This window comes from Bombina bombina, chromosome 3 (assembly GCF_027579735.1).
Source record: "Bombina bombina isolate aBomBom1 chromosome 3, aBomBom1.pri, whole genome shotgun sequence".
NCBI lineage: Eukaryota > Metazoa > Chordata > Amphibia > Anura > Bombinatoridae > Bombina > Bombina bombina.
This window is the reverse complement of record NC_069501.1, coordinates 1,105,981,169-1,106,001,112: the sequence shown is the minus strand read 5'-3', so window position 1 is coordinate 1,106,001,112 and position 19,944 is coordinate 1,105,981,169. Positions and strand designations below refer to the sequence as shown.

Genomic DNA, 19,944 nt, shown 5'->3' with positions numbered 1-19,944 from the left:
CAATGAGCTTAACCACTTTGATCCAGTAGGTGGTGCAGCATGTTGTGTAATGGTGGGCAGACCTGATTGTGCCTCTCCATTGCACAACATGTAGCTGTGAAAAAAAAAATGCTGGGGAAAAAAAATTGCAATTTTTTATTTTATTTTTTTAAAGCCAATAATTTTTTTTATATGTTTGCCCATATGAGAGGTGAAGCACTGCCTCACCTGCCTCTAGTGACTGCACATCACTGTGACACGCCCTTCTAGCGGCAGATTGTCCGCGAATGTGTAGGGGGCGGCATTGCACAAGCAATTCACCAGAAATGCTTATGCAATGATAAATGCCGACAGCGTATTTGACATTTGATAAATCTACCCCAATGTCTCCACAAAAGCTCAACCTTAGGCCCCAACCTTGATCCCACCACATATATTTTTCACAACTAATCAGTCATTTTATCCCCTTGGTAGCAAGTAATACATGTACAGAGCAGTGATGTGACCCCCTTGGCTGCTAGAGGTACACACCCAACAATGATTAAACACCCCCATGGTTGCCTGTAACACATATAATCGGAAATGCACCGTGTAACTTCTTTTTGAGCCATATTTCTAATGCATAAAGGCCTAGAAGGCCCTTTACATTTAGCTGACGGTATTTTTGTATAGATTTTACTGGCTAGCCTGCTAAAATACTGGACTGTCCGGTTGAATACTGCTGGACACCTGGCAACCCTAGAAAATGTTCCAGAATCCTGCCTAGTGTGGCCACATTACCCTCTTCTATTTGGTCATTCCCCTCTATTTTTTAATGACAGCTATGGTTTATGTTTAATACAATTGATATGCTTATTTTAGTTATGCCATTGCAGTTGGTGGTCTTGTACAAAAGTTCTAGACTTAGTAAGGAAAGCCTTTACTTCTCTTACTGAATATTTGTACACCTATGTTGTGCGTTGGAGGTTTATGACAAACCAGACTTCTCTAATCAGTTAACAGCTTAGATGCCAGAGAACGCACACCAAAGGTGGGTAGTAAACCCAAACCGTTACTTCAGATGCCGACAAGCACTGGTGATGACGTCCAGAGGAGGCGGTGTAGTGCAGTTCTCACATGTGCCGCTTGGTGTCGCTATTCCCTAACTCAGTGCAGTAGCCAGTGCTCCTTTTACACCGTCGCTTCAATTGGAGCCGCCGGAGACAAATTGATTGGCGCCATTTTGAAGCTAGGGGAAGGTGATTGTACAGAGCGGAATTACCGGGACGGAGACGAGTGCTGTGGATTAGAGTTGGAGGGGAGGGAGAACACCGAGCTCAAAATTTCAGAGTGGGGGAAGGTAAGAACCCCTTATACCCAGAAACAGCGGCCTCTGGCGCCATGAAAAAAACCTCTGCCGGTGCTGCACTGTGTGCCGAGGCAACGGGGAGCGGCCCGGTGTGGTCTGTGTAGTGTTTCTGAGTCACAGATAACCGTGGGCCTGGTATATTCCTCCTGCCTGTGCCATGAGCATGTTTCTAAGAATCTTGCCCGCCGGCTATTACTTCCCGGTGTGGCCATCACATAACTGGTAGCATCGCCCTCGACTTGAGGTGCCAGAACTGTCTTGATTTACCCTGATCTCTTGTATCTGTCACCGCTGCCACATGATATTCTGATACTATAGACGGTGTAGATTTATGTACTTGATGTCGTAAACCCCCATTATCTGTGCTTTAGTAATACATAAAGGTGAAACTTAGGATCGAGTTGTTAACCTCTCTGTTACAGATCATCAATTGTAGATTTATTTGTGTGTTTAAACGTTTTTGTTGTTGCCCTGTGCTCTTAAACACTTGTCTGCTAGGGTTGTTGATTTCAGCACTTTGTCAACCACAGGGTTAAGTTGGGGGTACCTGAGATTCCAGTGTAATCAGTATACTACCTCCTTGTGCTTTGCTATCATACATTCCTGCACCATATAGACATGATCTTCTTTTCTATGGTGATCGTGATGAATATGTATCAGTTACTTATAACTGGCATGTATGTTTTTGCCTTATTTTCATTAACTCATTGCTTATGTACTGTATTATCAGTCAAGAAGAAATGCAATTTCGTTTTTTCTCCAGAAGGGGATGTCATGCACTGTTATTCTGTAACTCATAGGAAACGGCTGCACTTGTATATGCAGGTATAGAGGGAGATTCCTTTACAGCCATGAAAAATAAAATATACATTAGGTGGGACTTGTTAGTTATGGTTACCCAGAACAGTTTGCAATATTTTTTTGTGTTGTTTACAAGGCAGATGTGCTATTACAAGGCAGAAATAATGTACTGTCACTGTGCCAATATGTTAGGATTCCAGTGCAAAAACATTGTATGGCATCTAAAGTGATTTTGCTATAATTTTTAAAGCCATTCATATTTTTAAACCACTACAATTCAGTAAACATTTCTAAATATACATTAAGACATACAATATCCCACAAAAGTGAGTACACCCCTCACATTTTTGTAAATATTTTATTATCTTTTTATGTGACAACACTGAAGAAATGACACTTTGCTACAATGTAAAGTAGTGAGTGTACAGCCTGTATAACAGTGTCAAATTGCTGTCCCCTCAAAATAACTCGACACAGCCATTAAAGGGACACTGAACACAAATTTTTTCTTTCGTGATTCAGATAGAGCATGCAATTTTAAGCAACTTTCTAATTTACTCCTATTATCAAATTTTCTTTATTCTCTTGGTATCTTTATTTGAAATGCAAGTTTAGATGCCGGCCCATTTTTGGTGAATAACCTGGGTTTTTCTTGCTGATTGGTGGATAAATTCATCTACCAATAAAAAAGCACTGTCCAGAGTACTGAACCAAAAAAGAAGCTTAGATGCCTTCTTTTTCAAATAAAGATAGCAAGTGAACAAAGAAAAATTGATAATAGGAGTAAATTAGAAAGTTGCTTAAAATTGCATGCTCTTTCTGAATCACAAAATAATAAATTTGGGTTCAGTGTCCCTTTAATGTCTAAACCGTTGGCAACAAAAGTGAGTACACCCCTAAGTGGAAAGGTCCAAATTGGGCCCAAAGTGTCTATTTTGTGTGGCCACCATTTTTTTTTTTCCAATACTGCCTTAAAGGGATAGTAAACTATGATTCAGATAAAACATAGAATTTTAAACACATTTGCAATTTACTTTTATTATCAAATTTGCTTCAGTCTCTTGTTATCCATTGCTAAAGGGACAGCCATGCACTACTGGCAGCTAGAACACATCTAGTTATCCAATCACAAGAGACAAATGTGTGCAGGCACTAATTAGCAGCAGCTCCCACTAGTGTAGGATAGGTGCATATTAATTTTTTTAACAAGGGATACTAAGAACGAAGCACATTTGAAAATAGAATTGAATTTAAAAGTGTCTTAAAATAACAACATGCTCTGTGAATCATGCAAGTTTTAATTTTGACTTTCCTATCCCTTTAACCCTCTTGGGCATAGAGTTCACCAGAGCTTCACAGGTTGCCACTGGAGTCCTCTTCCACTCCTCCATGATGACATCACGGAGCTGGTGAATGTTAGAGACCTTGCCCTCCCCCACCTTCTGTTTGAGGATGCCCCATAGAAGCTCAATAGGGTTTAGGTCTGGAGACATGCTTAGCCAGTCCATCACCTTTACCCTCATCTTCTTTAGCAAGGCAGTGGTCGTCTTAGAGGTGTGTTTGGGGTCGTTAGTATGTTGGAATACTGCCCTGCGGCCCAGTCTTCAAAGGGAGGGGATCATGCTCTGCTTTAATATGTCACAGTACATGTTGGCATTCATGGTTCCCTCAATGAACTGTAGCTCCACAGTGCCGACAGCAATCATGCAGGCCCAGACCATGACACTCCCACCACGCTTGACTGTAGGCAAGACACACTTGTCTTTGTACTCCTCGCCTGGTTGCTGCCACACAGGCTTGACACCATCTGAACCAAATAAGTTTATCTTTGTCTCATCGGACCACAGGACATGGTTTCATTAATCCATGTCCTTAGTTTGCTCGTCTTCAGAAAACTGTTTGCAGGATTTCTTGTGCATCATCTTTAGAAGAGGCTTTCTTCTGGGACGACAGCCATGCAGAGCAATTTGATGCAGTGTGCGGCATATGGTCTGAGCACTGACAGGCTGACCCCCCACCCCTTCATCCTCTGCAGCAATGCTGGCAGCACTCATACGTCTATTTCCCAAAGACAACCTCTGGATATGACGCTGAGCATGTGCACTCAACTCCTTTAGTCGACCATGGCGAGGCCTGTTCTGAGTGGAACCTGTGTTGTGAAACAGCTGTATGGTCTTGCCCACCGCGCTGCAGCTCAGTTTCAGGGTCTTGGCAATCTTCTTATAGCCTAGGCCATCTTTATGTAGAGCAAAAATTCTTTTTTCAGATTCTTAGAGAGTTCTTTGCCATGAGGTGCCATGTTGAACTTCCAGTGTGAGAGCAATAACACCAAATTTAACACACCTGCTCCCCATTCACACCTAAGACCTTGAAATACTGAGTCACATGACATCGGGGAGGGAAAATGGCTAATTGGGCCCAATTTGGACATTTCCACTTAGGGGTGTACTCACTTTTGTTGCCGATGGTTTAGACATTAATGGAAATTGGAGAAATAACAATGGCACTATATAGGCAATCCCCACTAATAGTATAATAGTATGGACACACTTTACTAGTTTAGTGTGTAATAGTGTTCGTCTATTACTTGTTTTGTGGGTTGGTGCTCTGCATAAATAAATATGAAACTGAAATTAGTGGATAAGAGTTATCCAAAAGAAAGTATGCATATAGCACTCTAATGCCCAGACTTAGAAATTGGCCATATTCCTTGAGTTAAAACATAACTTTTAATTAAATTGGTTAAACAAGTAAGTACTCCAACACACCATTCATACTATTAAAATGTCTAAACTCTGTGTTTAAGAGAAATTACAAATTGAGAAGATGTTATTGGTCCAATATCGGTGGCCTTGTCCACAATGATAAACAACTTCTTCTGTAATCCAATATAATGTAATACTATTCAGTTGGACTTTGAGTATAAATAAACTGACTTCTAGTTCTATGTTAGCACGATCATACACTTAATCATCCATGTGCATGGTCTAGATATGTGAAATCGAATTCCCCACACGTATATGTAAGGGTTAAATACCAGGGTATTGGGGATTCATGAATATTGCTAGACTATCTGTGTATGAAATACGGAATAGGAGGGGGGTCAAAGATCGGTAGGTAACTAGTGAATATATAATGATAGGTAAAACCCAGTTAAGTTCATCACTGTGGTGGCCAGTATATAGTTCACTGGTAGATGTACTCCTGCGAGTATTTAAGTGAATCTCATTGAAAATCCTTCACAGAATAAAAACTGTTTACATCTTCTCAATTTGTAATTTCTCTTAAACACAGAGTTTAGACATTTTAATAGTATGAATGGTGTGTTGGAGTACTTACTTTTTTTAACCAATTTAGTTAAGTTATGTTTTAACTCAAGGAATACCGCCAATTTCTAGGTTTAGACATTAATGGCTGTGTGTGGAGTTATTTTAAGGGGACAGCAAATTTACACTTTTATGCAGGCTGTGCACTCACTACTTTACATTGTAACAAAGTTTCATTTCTTAAAGGGACACTGTACCCAAATTTTTTCTTTCGTGATTCAGATTGAGCATGAAATTTTAAGCAACTTTCTAATTTACTCCTATTATCAAATTTTCTTCATTCTATTGGTATCTTTATTTGAAATGCAAGAATGTAAGTTTAGATGCCGGCCCATTTTTGGTGAACAACCTGGGTTGTCCTTGCTGATTGGTGGATAAATTCATCCACCAATAAAAAAGTGCTGTCCAGAGTACTGAAACCAAAAAAAAGCTTAGATGCCTTCTTTTTCAAATAATGATAGCAAGAGAACGAAGAAAAATTGATAATAGGAGTAAATTAGAAAGTTGCTTAAAATTGCATGCTCTTTCTGAATTACAAAAGAAAAAAAATTGGGTACAGTGTCCCTTTAAGTGTTGTCACATTAAAATATATAATAAAATATTTACAAAAATGTGAGGGGTGTTCTCTTGTGGGATACTGTACATATAGTTAAACATACAATAAACAGACTAAAAATAAGTTATGCTGTCTTTTAAAGGCCTTTTTATTTTTATAACCTTTAAAGGGCCATTACATTTGAAAAATGACATGCTCTGAAGGTCTTGAGTGACGTGTGTGTAGCAAACCCATCAGCTAGGGAGCCACTGGCTCCTATAAGTTTACACCTCAATTCTAACTTTTTGGCAAAGTCTTCATATATCTATATACAAATACAACTGGCACCTAAATGTATGGCTGGCTGTTAAATGTTATCAACCCCTGCATTAAAGGGACAGTTTACCACATAACTTTCTCTCTATTAATTTGTTCCCAATAATCAATTTGACCTGCTGGAGTGTATTAAATAGGTTACTAAATATCTCCTTAGCCTTTATGTTGGCATTTGAAATAGCTGAGTTAGCCTGTAGTATCCGTACCTATACTGAAAGTTTCTATATACCTAGGTATAGGCTATTGAGGAACTATGTAAAAATAGCCAGCAGAAGAAATTGCACTCACAGTGGGAGGTGGAAGAGATAAAGCTCTAATATGCTCATATTCAATTGTTCTTTCTAAGTATTGTACAGAGATAAGAAAGAGAAGCATTTCAGCGATAAGATCACCAGATCTGATTTGTTAGCAAGCCAAGCCTATTTTGATCGACTGTGGTTTCAAAAAGCAAATCCTGCTATTTCTTTTGCAAAAAGAAGCACAAATGAGCAATCTCTCATACATTTTATACTCTGCAGCTGGTATAACAAGTCATGGAAACACATTCAGGGAAAAATTTAAAGTGAACTGTCCCTTTAAATGGTTGCTAGTCTAAAAATATTTTTTTCTAACAATTAACGTGATTTTCACACTAATGACCCTTTAAGAAGCAAAAGATAAGTGTTAAAGGTAAATGGTAGCTGTTTTATTGATTATACATTTTAATGTATTTTTACGTAACCATATCATTTCATAACTTAATTGCTTTCAATAATTTAATTATATTGTGCAGTTTTTTAATTAACATTTTTTTTTAAAATTCCAAATAAGTCTTTCTAATTCTAAATAAATGCTCTTGTTATTGTGTTTCAGTAAAAGTTTCATAGTTTCAAAAGTGATTTAAGAAAAAAAATGTAACATAACCCCTTAGCGACCAAGGACATGTCAGGCACGTCCTCATTTGGATGTCAGTTAACGACCAAGAACGTGCCTGACACGTCCTCTGGGGTTTGAAGCGCTGGAAGCGATCATGATCGATTTTAGCCACTTCCAGGGTATTGTAGTGATGCCTCGATATTGAGGCATCACTGCAATCCCCTTTTTTACCCACTGACGCAGAGAGGGCCACTCTGTGGCCCTCTCTGCATCGGCTATCAATGGTGCAGATCGTTGGTGGGTGAGAGCTGTAACAGGGAGGCGGGTGGGCGGCCCATCGTTGGTTCCGGATCCTAATCTCAACTCACATCCGGCTGGGTGGGGGGCGCGCACGTGCGCCACATTTACCTAACTGTTTAAAAAATGTATGGGAGGGAGGGGGGGGGAGTAAATGTTTTTGCAAGGGAGGTTTTTTCACATAACCCCCCCCCAAAAAAAAACAACTATTTTTGGCATTACCCAAGATGGCGGCAAATATGTAGAGGGAGGAGGGTTAGAGAGAAGTATGCGGGGGGATCAGGGAGGTTGGGGGCTAAGGGGGGGATCCATCACTGCAGACTGAATATAAAAAATAAAATAAATGCCTTGATGACAATTGTGAGGTTAGGGAGGGAAGAGAGCTGTTTGAGGGAGGGGTCAGGGAGGGATCAGGGGGTGGGATGTGTCAGGTGGGAGGCTGATCTCTACACTAAAGCTAAAATTAACCCTACAAGCTCCCTAATTAACCCCTTCACTGCTGGGCATAATACAAGTGTGGTGTGCAGCGGCATTTAGCGGGCTTCTAATTACTAAAAAAGCATTGCCAAAGCCATATATGTCTTCTATTTCTGAATAAGGGGATCCCAGCGAAGCATTTACAACCATTTGTGCTATAATTGCACAAGCTGTTTGTAAAATATTTCAGTGAGAAACCTAACGTTTGTGGAAAAGTGAACGATTTTTTTTCATTTGATCGCTTTTGGGGGTGAAATGGTGGCATGAAATATACCAAAATGGGTCTAGATCAATACTTTGGAAAATGGTATATAATGTGTGAGTACAGTAAATGAGTAGAAGTAAAATTACAGCTAAACACAGCAGAAATGTAAAAATAGCCCTGGTCCCAAACGGTCAACAAATGGAAAAGTGGTCTGGTCACAAAGGGGTTAAAGGGGCCTTGGTTAAATGGTTGAGTAAAAGCGTTTTATTAATGAGACTAACCGTACTTAATTTTCTACAACGGTGCCCTGCTGCTCATTGGCTTAAAGGGACGTTATACACAATTTTTCTTTGCATAAATGTTTTGTAGATGATCTATTTATATAGCCCATAAGGTTTTTCTTTTTTAAAAATGTATAGTTTTGCTTATTTTTAAATAACATTGCTCTGATTTTCAGACTTCTTACCAAGCCCCAAAGTTTTATGTGACTACCGTCAGCCACCTTCTCCAGCTTGCTGCTGTTTGTGTAAAGGGTCTTTTCATATGCAAAAGAAGGGGGAGGGTCTTATTTCCCACTTGCAGTGGGCTTTCCAGCTACCTTTTCAACAGAGCTAAACTGAGCGCTAAGTAAGTTTTTAAACAGTTTTATACTGGATTTTTATATCGGTATCTGTGCATCTTATTCTTTATAGTAGTGTCTATTACATGCAGTTATATGAAAAGTGTATACTGTCCCTTTAAAGGGACGCGTCATACAGAAAATGTTGCTTTTATTCAGCACATGAACATATATTTTGAAATAAAGAAACAGAACGTTATAATTTATCACTTCTCTTTTAACAAACTAATAAACTATGGTGTTTATGCTAAATGAATATGCATTTAAAAAGTTATGTGCAAACAGCCCCATAGTAGGGCAAAAGAACTTGAAGGTTGTATAATTAAAAAAAAATCCAGAAATCCTTCTGAAAGCTGCTGGAAAAATGTTTACCGCTGTAAATAGCTGTCAGTGTCTCCATGTGATTTATATTGGTGTTACAGTGCCACACATGCATTTTGAAAACCTTGTAGTGAGTGAGTTAACACATGGTTTTTGAAATTGCCTCCAATGGCTATCTGCAGGGTTTTTATATTGCATACGCTTTCTGGTGGATATTAATGGGGTCCAGTGTACTTGTAACTCCATTTATCTAGGATTCTTATGTTTGTCCTATTATTTTGGTGGTGTAATTATTTTTTTGTGGCAATATCCATTTTATGACTAAGGGACAGTAAAGTAAAAATTAAACTTTCATGATAGAGCATGGAATTTTAAGCAACTTTTTAATTTATATCTAATTTGCTTTGTTCTATTATCGGTTCTTGAAAAAGCATGCATAGGTAGGCCCAGAAGCAGTAATCCACTACTTGGAGCAAGCTGCTGGTTGGAGGCTGCACATATGTCTCTTGTCATGCTCACCTGATGTGTTCAGCTAGCTCCCAGTAGTGCATTTGCTGCGCATTCAACAAAAGATCTGAAACAAATTAAAGGGACATGAAACCCAATTTTTTCTTTTGTGATTTAGAAAGGGCATGTCATTTTAAACCACTTCCTAATTTACTTCTATTATCTAATTTGCTTCATTCTCGATATCACTTGCTGAAAAGCATATCTAGATATGCTCAGTAGCTGCTGATTGGTTGCTGCACATTAAAGGCCTTGTGTGATTGGCTCACACATGTGCATTGCTATTTCTTCAACAAAGGATATCTAAAGAATTGAGCAAATAAGTTAATAGAAGTAAATTGGAAAGTTGTTTACAATTGCATGCCCTATCTGAATCATAAAAGTTTTATTCTGACTAGACTGACCCTTTAAGTTAATAGGAAATTTGTTTAAAATTGTATGCTGTGTGTCTGCTTCTTAAACTAGGGACTGCTTAAAAATGTTTGGGGGTCCCCAAAGATTTGAAATTTTACAGTACACAGACAGGAGAGCAGGAGTGGTCCCTGGTACAATCCTAGGCTAAAGTTGCAGTTACTAACCAAACAGCAGTGAAGTAGTTTGGTGTAAAGCAAAATAGGAGGTTGCTGTTGACCTCTAGTTGTTCTTCAAATGTATGTTTTGTTTGGCTTAAAGGAACAGTCTACAAAAAAGTTACTTTCATAAATAGTTTGTCCCCGGAATTGTCTGTGCATATTGCGTTCACATGTTGCACCTGAGATGATTGCAAACGTTTCTGGTGTTTGGATATGTAAAATATTCACCAAACTATCCTATAAAAGCCATGCTCAGTTCCTTATGGATTCACCTTTGTTCATAAAGGAAGATTAAAGGGACAGTCTACTTTTTTTTTGTTTAACCCATTTCCTACCCATTCTCCATCTTTCTACAAACAAAATTGTTATTATACTTTTGTAATCTCTAAATCTCTGCCTATTTCTAAGCTGTTCCAGGCCACATCTTCTCAGTGCATTTCATTAGATTTTCACAGCCAGACAGTGCTAGTTTGTGTGCCATATAGATAACCTGCTCACTCCTGTGGAGCTATGCATGAACCAAAATTTTCAAGTAGACTGTCCATTTAATGCACATCACATTCTTTGTATTAATGTCATGGGGCACCCTGGCTCTGTGTGTTGTGAGTGTGTTTTATAAGCCTAGGAGTGAGTGTGCATTTGTATAAGTGAGTAACTTTTGTTCAGCAATTTGAATCACCTTATTTTCACTAATCCCCTCACTTGTGTGTTATATACAAAAACAAAACTGTATACCTGTCTGTCTGTTTGTTTGTTTTGTTTTGGACTATATTATAATAACTGGGGTCGTGAAAGTATTTTCCAATGTTAAAAGGTGTTCCAAGTGAAAATGTTTTAAGACGCTGCATCCGAATCATGAAAGAAAATAATTGGGCTTTGTGTCCATTTAAAGGGACTCTCAGGTCAAATTAAATTTTTATGATTCAAATACAGCATGTAATTTTAAACAACTTAACATTTAACTTCCATTAAAAAAAATGTGCAGAGTCTTTTTTTATTTACACTTTTTGAGTCACCAGCTCCTACTGAGCATGTGCAAGAATTCAGACTATACGTATATGCATTTGTGTTTGATTGATTGATATCACATGGTACAGGTGGGGTGGAAATATACTTAACTTTAAAATTTGTTAGAAAAAAATCTACTACTCATTTGAAATTCAGAGTAAATGCTATTGTATTGTCTTGTTATCTTGCATTTGTTGATTATGCAAATCTGCTGTGTTTACTGGTCCTTCTTTGGTGCCTTTCACAATTAAACTATTTAACTTTCCCTTGCAAAAGACTTATTACAAAATGTTTGGTACATATGGGCAGTTTACATATGCTGTCATGATTTCATGTATTTTGTTTACTTTGCGTAGCTTTTAAAGAGATATTAAATCAAAAACCTCTCAAGTTCATTACAGGCCATGGTCAGTGGTGTTTAAAGGGACATTAAACCCACATTTTTTCTTTCATGATTTAGAAAGAGAATGCAATTTTAAACATCTTTCTAATTTACTTCTATTATCTAATTTGTTTTATCCTCTTGATATTCTTTGCTGAAAAGCATATCTAGATATGCTCAGTAGCTGCTGATTGGTTGTTGCACATAGAAGCCTCGTGTGATTGGCTCACCCATGTGCATTGCTTTTTCTTCAACTAAGGATATCTAAAAAATGATGCAAAATAAATAATCGAAGTAAATTGTAATGTTGTTTACATTTGTATTCTCTATCTGAATCATGAAAAAAAGATTTTGGGTTTAGTGGCCCTTTAAGTAGAACATATTGTACAGACCTACCTACACTGTACCACTATTGTAAATGGACATAACTGGGTCTAATATAGCAGTTTAAAAGGGACAATCTAGTCAAAATTAAACGTTCATGATTCAAATATGCAATTTTACAATTTACTTTTATCAAATTTGCTTTGTACTCTTTGTATTTTTTGTTCAAGGCTAAACCTAGGTAGGCTCATATGCTAATTTATTAAGCCCTTGAAGACGGCCCCTTATCTCAGTGCATTTTGACAGTTTTCACAGCTAAACGGTGCTAGTTCATGTGTGTTATAGATAACGTGCTCACTCCCGTGGAGATATTTGAGTCAGCGCTGCTTGGCTAAAATGCAAGTCTTTCAAAAGAACTGAAGTGGGCATTCTGCAGAGGCTTAGATATAAGGTAATCACAGTGGTAAAACGTATATTAATATAACACTGTTATGCAAAACTGGCCTTCAAATTAGCATATAAGCCTACCTTTTGCTTTCAACAAACAATACCAAGAGAACAAAGCAAATTTGCCGATAAAAGTAAATTGGAAAGTTGTTTAAAATTGCATGCCCTATCTGAATCATGAAAGTTTAATTTTGACCAGACTGTCCCATTAAGTAATAAAATGTTAATTTTCCATTGTTCTCTCTATGTATTGCGTTAAAGTTTACAAACAAATATAAGATAAGGTATCAAGTGTTATAACATAATGAGATCTGATATTACTTGGCAGCTCAACCCATGTTAATAGGTTGTAGTTTAAATTCACAATACCAGCCATTTCATATCCACAAATAAACCTGAAAATGCAACTTCTCATACATTTTATACCCTGCAGCTGGTATAACAGGTCATTGAAAATACATTAAGGGATTTTTTTTACAGTATACAGTCTCTTTAAAGGGACACTCAATGTTCTTATTATACAGCCACTAAAGCCAAAATGAGTTTTTTTGTGTGATTTAGATAAAGCATTCCATTTAAAAAACAAACAAAAAACAAACAAAAACTTTAATCAAAACTTGTATATTCTTTTTATATGAACACTTTCTGTGCCTCCAGCTCCTACTGAGCACATGCAGAAGTACACAGTATATACATATATGCCTTTTATGATTGGTTGATGGCTGTCACATGATACAGGGTAAGGGAAATGTGGGTTAAGTTTGAAATGAGCAGTAGAATAATTTCTAACAAATTCAAATTTAAAGTTCTATTGCATTGCTTTTTTGTGTGTTTGTCCTTTCTTGTAAAAAACTGCAGTATGTGCAGAAAAATGTGTATATAAATATTATAGAGAGTGTGTGATTGATTCAATTAGCTGTGATTTAGATGCCAAAATAACAGGAGTATTGCATTGAGCAATGATACTTTTTTTTAAAAGACTAAACTGTATACAGGTGGCCCTCGTTTTACAACGGTTCAATTTACACAGTTTCAGAATAACAAGCTTTTCTCTTGCTAGGTGTATCCAGTCCACGGATTCATCCTTGTGGGATATTCTCATTTCCTACAGGAAGTGGCAAAGAGCCACCCCCAGTCATTCTCTTTGCCGGCTCTAAGCACTAGGGTCTCTCTACGGGAGTGTAAAGTGAATGTGGTGTTAGAATTGTAGTTTTATATCTTCAATCAAGAGTTTGTTATTTTTAAATGGTACCGGTTTGTACTATTTACTCTCTAGCAGAAAAGTGATGAAGAATTCTGCTGAGAGGAAAATGATTTTAGCATGTTGTAACTAAAATCCACTGCTGTTCCCACACAGGACTGAGGAGTACCAGAAAACTTCAGTTGGGGGGAACAGTTTGCAGGCTTGACTGCAATGAGGTATGTTCAGTCATTTATTTCTAGACAAGACTGAGATAATGCTAGAAGACTGACAAGATCCCCATGTGGGGAGGGTAAGCTATGTTCTGAGACTTAGTATAGAATTGAATGCTTACGTGACAGGGCTAAATAGGCTGGTTGACACTAATGCAGGGCAATCGATTATTTAAGAAATACTCGTTGGCGACACCTTTTTAAGCACTTTGGAGTGTTTTACTGGGGTTATTTTCCACATGGCATAAATTTAGTCACTTAGAAGTGATTTTTGTAGGCCTCACAACTCCGGAGTGGGAGGGGCCTAATTTCGCGCCTCAGATGCGCACTTAGAATTGAGAGACTGTCTCTTGCTGCTTCACATGGAGGGTCCAGCTGCTGATTGAGGGCCTAGAAGAAGCTTTATTTCCCCAAAACTGATCCCTAAGGGCAGGTAGGGCCACAGCAGTAAGCTGTGGCAAGGTGCTGTAGTTAATTAACCGGTTGTTGGCTTTAGGCTGCTCCGGTTTGGGCATTAAGGGGTTAATCGTTCTGAAACTTGCTGTGCAATCATATTAAAGCCTTAGGTACATACTGTGAAAATTTCAAAAGGATTGGTGCATTTTTCACTGTTTTGTAAAATTGTGTGCTCTTTTTATTTCTTAAAGGCACAGTAACATTTTTTTCAAAATCTACCATAAGATATGGTGGAAATATCTTTGTTGGTGTGAATCAAAGGGTTACTCATGGAGTAAGATTAGGATTCCCAGGATATTGTCCTTTCTCCAAGAAGGATTGGAGAAAGGTTTGTCAGCTAGTTCCTTTAAAAGGACAAATATCTGCTCTGTCTATCCTTTTACACAAGCGTCTGGCAGAGGTACCAGACGTTCAAGCGTTTGCTCAGGCTTTAGTCAGAATCAAGCCTGTCTATAAACCTGTGGCTCCGCCATGGAGTCTAAATCTAGTTCTTTCAGTTCTTCAAGGGGTTCCGTTTGAACCTTTACATTCCATAGATATTAAGTTGTTATCTTGGAAAGTTTTGTTTTTGGTAGCTATCTCTTCTGCTCAAAGAGTTTCAGAATTATCTGCCTTACAGTGTGATTCACCTTACCTGGTGTTCCATGCAGATAAGGTAGTTTTGCGTACCAAGCCTGGTTTTCTTCCTAAAGTTGTTTCTCACAAGAATATTAACCAGGAAATAGTTGTTTCTTCTCTGTGTCCTAATCCTTCTTCGAAGAAGGAACGTCTTTTACACAATCTTGATGTAGTTCGTGCTTTAAAGTTCTATTTATAAGCAACTAAGGATTTCGGACAAACATCTTCCTTGTTTGTTATCTATTCTGGTAAGAGGAGACGTCAGAAAGCGACTGCTACCTCTCTTTCCTTTTGGCTGAAAAGCATCATACGTTTGGCCTATGAGACTGCTGGCCTGCAGCCTCCTGAAAGAATTACTGCTCTTTCTACCAGAGCAGTGGCTTCCACATGGGCTTTCAAGAATAAGGCTTCTGTTGAACAGATTTGTAAGGCAGCGACTTGCTCTAAACTGCATACTTTTGCCAAATTTTACAAATTCCATACTTTTTCTTCTTCGAAGACTATTTTTGGGAGAGAGGTTTTGCAAGCAGTGGTGCCTTCCGTTTAAGGTACCTGTCTTGTTCCCTCCCTTCATCCGTGTCCTAAAGCTTTGGTATTGGTATCCCACAAGTAAAGGATGAATCCGTGGACTGGATACACCTTGCAAGAGAAAACAGAATTGATGCTTACCTGATAAATTACTTTCTCTTGCGGTGTATCCAGTCCGCGGCCCGCCCTGGCATTTAAGTCGGGTAAATTTTTTTTTGTTTAAACTACAGTCACCACTGCACCCTATGGTTTCTCCTTTTTCTTCCTAACCTTTGGTCGAATGACTGGGGGGTGGAGCTAGAGGGGGAGCTATATGGACAGCTCTGCTGTGTGCTCTCTTTGCCACTTCCTGTAGGGAATGAGAATATCCCACAAGTAAAGGATGAATCCGTGGACTGGATACACCGCAAGAGAAAGTAATTTATCAGGTAAGCATAAATTCAGTTTTTTTCCAGTCATGTGACTGCTATTGAAAAGCATTGAGAAGCAGTGCATTTATTAAAATAGCCAGCTGTCCGCTTGTGTTGCAGCAAAGCCAAGCAAGCTGAAATTAATCAGTTTAACCAGACCTGAGCTATTGAGCAGATTTCAAAGGAACAAGATCTTCCTGTCTATAAATCAGTCCAAATTGAAATGCATAGAAAGAACTGTTTGCAGAAAAATGTCTGTGTTGTGTGATTATTTTGTAATGGTTTATAATGCTTTTTAGCAAATGTTTTTGTTCCTTTAACTTAGTTTAATGATATATTCTGTGTTGTGTGATTATTTTATTAGGTTTATAATGCTGTCTAGCATTTAAAGTCTTCATTTCAAAGCTTTAAAAATAATGTATAAGGTGTTACTTATGACAATTTTGAGAGGGGCCTGGAACCTCCCTCACTTCCCATTGACTTACATTATAAACTGGGTTTCAATTTACAATGGTTTCGATTTACAACCATTCCTTCTGGAACCTAACCCCGGCGTAAACTGAGGGCTACCTGTATTTAGAACTAGACAAGCTTTCAGGATATTCCTTGCTTTCTCAAGGCTGAAGCAATACTGACCAATTCAATGGAATTAACAGATTGTCTAGAAGCACATGATGGTTAAAGGGTCAGTAAACTCAGACGGTGTAAAAGCTAACGCTAACGTGTCCTATCCTTACATTCTAACTGCATTGTTACATTTGAAAGAAAAAAAAATATAACATGTTTTATTAAATAATAATTATTGCAGCCTAACTGTTACTCTGTGTCCGTTCTCCAACCCCTCCACGGCATCTCCAATGTCGGCGGTATAGACCGACTCTGTACTTCCCACATGTGACGCACATTTTTTTCACGCTCCTGTGTATACCATATTTTTTTTTTCTAAGATAATGCTACTGCGCATGCGCTGTTTATATTTAGGAAGCAGATCGTATATATTATTAGACTGATGCGTCTTCAGTAGAATCCAGTGCGCAATGAATACATTTGGAGCGTTCTCTAGTATATGCAATCTTGGAAGCATCGATCGATTGACGTGAACGTATTATTTTGGGCATGCGCAGAACTAAGAATAGCGGAAACCAGAAGCAGATTATGTTGTGCGCGCGTTCGCATAGCAGGTACATAGCTTGACAGATATCCACACTATAGGATGATTGCTAAATTCTTCAAATATAGGGGGAAAAAAAGCAGCGGTCATGGAGGCGGACAGTGAATACACAAGTGGTACAAATTTGACGAGAAAATAGATAAGATAATGTTGTATGAAACTTTGATTAAATACATGTTGCACATGTAATTTTGACGGTTGAAATTGAGTATACTGTCCCTTTAAAGGACTAGTGCAGTGCTTGACAAATGTGTTTAAAAATTAGGAGCCAGGTATATTTTTAGGAGCCAGACAGTTTGATTTGTATATAGACATATGGAGAATAACCCAAAAAGTTAGGAGCCAGGGGTAAAATGCCCTGAACTAGTGAATACAGTAGATATGCATAAGACAATGCAATAGCACTAGTCTGAACTTCAAATGAGTAGTAGATTTTATTCTGACAAATAATCAGTTATGTACGTTTTAATTCCTCCTGCATCATGTGACACCCATCAGCCAATCACAAATGCATATACGTATATTCTGTGAATTCTTGCATATGCTCATTAGGAGCTGGTGGCTCAAAGTGTAAACGTAAAAAGACTGTGCACTTTTTGTTAATGGAAGTAAATTGTAAAGTTGTTTAAAAATTGTATGCTTTATCTGAATCATTAAAGTTTTTAATTTTGACGTAAGTGTCAATTTATAAGGAGATAACGTGTTACCGAGATCTGAGTGCAGGGAGCGGAAGTGGTGTCCTAAAATCATGGGGGGTGCGGCTATTGAGTTGAAGGTTGTACAGAGGCTGACAATATCCAGTGTAAGATAAACAGAGCTACAATAATACAGAGCATATACTGACAAAGTATATATCTACCTAGATTCACGTTGTGTACAGATGTGTAATTATGTGTACAGGGGGAATATAAAATAGTAAAAAAAGAAAATATAATAGTAAAAGCATAAGCGTTGACGTGTACCTATGTATAAATAGTGTGGAATATTCAATCTAATTGACTATATTAAAGTATATTTCAAAAACTTTTGGTAATTTGACATAAACCCAGAGTCAGCATTTAGTCCAGTATCTAACGTGTTAAAGTGCATTATCATTTTCATTTCAATTGTCTCTTACCATGGGCATGGTGTATTTGAAGTTGCCTCTGAGAATCTTGATTTTTAGGTGTTTGGTGAAATGGTGACCAACATGAGTATGGTATTTTGTTTCTCAGGGATTTTTGATTGAGTGTCTGTATAATTTCAAATGAAAGTGCAGTTTGTGGCTTGTTAATTTGATATAACACATCACATGCAGTGCAATGTATTATGTATACCACACTTGCAGATATACATGAATATGACTGTTTAGTGTTACAGGATTTATTCTTATGATTTGCTGTGTTTTCTCAAATGTGTTGACATAGTTTGCATATAGACACCCAATATTTTTATATATTTATATACTTTTTTTTAATTTATTTTTTATTGTGAAATCATAAATAACAACATGTTTAAAAAAAAAAAAAAAAAAACCCAAAGCAAGATAATACAAGAGAAGTAATTAATCAAATTGGGTATTGCATATAGATGATATAACAAGGATAAGTCTGTTAATCCATTAATATCAAAATTAGATTTGTACAATATAGAGCTAAACATAACTTCCTTTCTTCTTTTCCCCCCTCTCCCAAATTCCCCCTTCTGAGTATTATCAATCTTGCATAAACTACATGTAGAGAGAAAAAAACAAACAAAAAGGAAACAAACCTGTGTTCCATAACCCTGAGCTGCCCCCAGAATTATCTCCCCCCTCAAGGTATTCTTATCCTAATTTAGCACCCATGCAAGTGGCAACATCTCTTGAAACCCAAAATAGAAAAAAATCGGACTTATGAAAAGGAAAAGTAAGTGTAAATTGAGTTGACAGAGGATAAGATTTAATAGTCTTTAATGGGACATTATACACTTTTTTTTTCTTCTTTGCATAAATGTTTTGTAGATCTATTTATATAGCCCATAAAGTAGTTTTTTTTTTTTTTTTTTTTTTTTTTTTTTAAAAATGGATAGTTTTGCTTATTTTTATTAACATTGCTCTGATTTTCAGACTCCTAACAAAGCCCCAAAGTTTTAGAATACCAACATATACCTACTCCAGCTTGCTTCTATTTGTGTAAAGGGTCTTTACATATGCAAAGGGAGGGGGGGGGCGTGTCTGATATTTCCCACTTGCAGTGGGTTTTCCAGTAACCTTTTAAACAGAGCTAAACGGGAAGCTTCTAAGTAAGTTTTTAAACTGTTTTATACTGGATTTTTATATATTTTTAAAACGTTATCTGTGCATCTTATTCTTTATAGTAGTGTCTATTACATGCAGTTATATGAAAATTGGTGTATACCGTCCCTTTAACCACTTGGAAAAACAACAACTTGTGCCTATTTATCCGAAGAGGCCTGATTTATTACGAGAAGTATTTTGGAGTTGTTTCAGAAGAGCTGCCATTGTGATCTTTTTTCGATAAGAGAAATCTTTGGAATCCTCATCATCCATCCACACACTTGACTTAAAGTGCCATAAACAGGTTGAGATCTGTGCATATCCTAAAATGGCTAATTTTAAATAGTTTGCTTAAAAAAATTGTTTAAATATTGCTGGCAAGTATTTTAAAATTTTCAAAAATAAACAAAATTAATTACATAGCTAAGCTGTCTGGAGCAGCTAACTCCACCCCTCTTATCAGTGTTTAGACACAGGCATTGTATTTTAATTGAGTTCACAGCTTCTAGGCATGCTCCAGCAGATACTCACTATTCAATTTTGCATTTTACCAAAAGAACAATAAACATAGATACAGCCATAAAAAGAATTGTGTGGTTAGTTAGAGCTTTACAATTCAGAAACTTAAAAGAAAGGGTTAATGACGAGGCACTGCAGTGTACATTTGCAGGTAAAGTAATTTAAGTACATATATTTTGTTTCTATCCCAACTTGTTTTGTCACTTTAAAGAGACAGTCCCACAATTGTTTTC

The 19,944-nt window shown here is 37.4% G+C and overlaps 1 protein-coding gene across 1 annotated transcript in view; it reads left to right on the top strand.

Annotated features, from left to right (window-relative positions):
* The first annotated feature begins 1,161 nt into the window (after window positions 1-1,161).
* The window catches only part of PDS5B (PDS5 cohesin associated factor B), an 890,287-nt gene continuing 871,504 nt past the window's right edge, over window positions 1,162-19,944 (top strand). The window contains exon 1 of the mRNA XM_053708457.1: window positions 1,162-1,318. The gene's annotated coding sequence lies outside the window, so the exon portion shown is untranslated. The remainder of the gene's footprint in view (window positions 1,319-19,944) is intronic.